At 44.9% G+C, this 801-nt stretch overlaps 1 non-coding gene across 1 annotated transcript; it reads right to left on the bottom strand.

The window, feature by feature from the left end:
• Window positions 1–229: 229 nt before the first annotated feature.
• On the bottom strand, window positions 230–332 carry LOC112134074 (small nucleolar RNA U13). The gene has a single exon (XR_002915657.1). It is a non-coding gene; the product is annotated as a small nucleolar RNA U13 (small nucleolar RNA).
• Between the last annotated feature and the right edge of the window lie 469 nt (window positions 333–801).

Raw genomic sequence — 801 nt, 5'->3', positions numbered from 1 at the left:
CCATTTTGTTCCCTTGCTACTTTGCATGTCTGGTAATTTTTGAGTGGATGGCCAGACGTAATTTTTATCTTGTTGGATGTCAGATATTTTTGTATTCTTTTAAATATTCTTGGTCTTTGTTCTAGGACATACTTAAGTTGCTTGGAAACAGTTAATCTTTTTGAAGTTTGCTTTCAAGCATGGTTAGATGGAACCAGAGCAGCTTTTGGTGCAGGGATTTTTTTTTCCAAGTCAGATGGGTGATGTGCCGACATCATAACGAGGTTTGAGGGAGGCACATCTCACACATGAGCAAAAAACCCAATCATCACACTTATGAACCACAAAAGAACCTGGTCTAGGGGTACTTTTTTCCTTTTGAGGGCACGACCATGTATTACAAGATTTCTCCACTCTGCTATGGGGACATCAAAGTTCCTTGCCCCCTAGCTCAGGGATGATTCCACCCACTCACTCCTGGTGGGTGCAGCTTCTTCACATCCACACCCTGACCAGTACTCAGCTGAAGAGTAGAGGAACCCCCTTTCCATCTCCAGACTCTCCTTCTATGCAGGACTCTCTGTGAAGCTCTCTTTCCTCCATTACTCTCCTCTACGGGGTTAGCCAGAGTGTCATCCCTGAATTCTCACTTGTGTCCATAAACCAGTAGGCTTTGTTTAGGTTCCATCTTTTTGCACCATCACTTAACTGAAAACGCTGTCCACCTGGTAAGCCGGGCCATCTCAGGGCTCACCTTGCTTGTTCCCCCTTTTCTCAGGAATCACTGTCCTCTGCTGCCTCTTGTCCACTGTCTGAAATTAT

This window comes from Pongo abelii, chromosome 5, assembly GCF_028885655.2.
Source record: "Pongo abelii isolate AG06213 chromosome 5, NHGRI_mPonAbe1-v2.0_pri, whole genome shotgun sequence".
NCBI classification, from domain to species: Eukaryota; Metazoa; Chordata; class Mammalia; order Primates; family Hominidae; genus Pongo; species Pongo abelii.
This window is presented reverse-complemented; position numbering and strand designations above follow the sequence as displayed.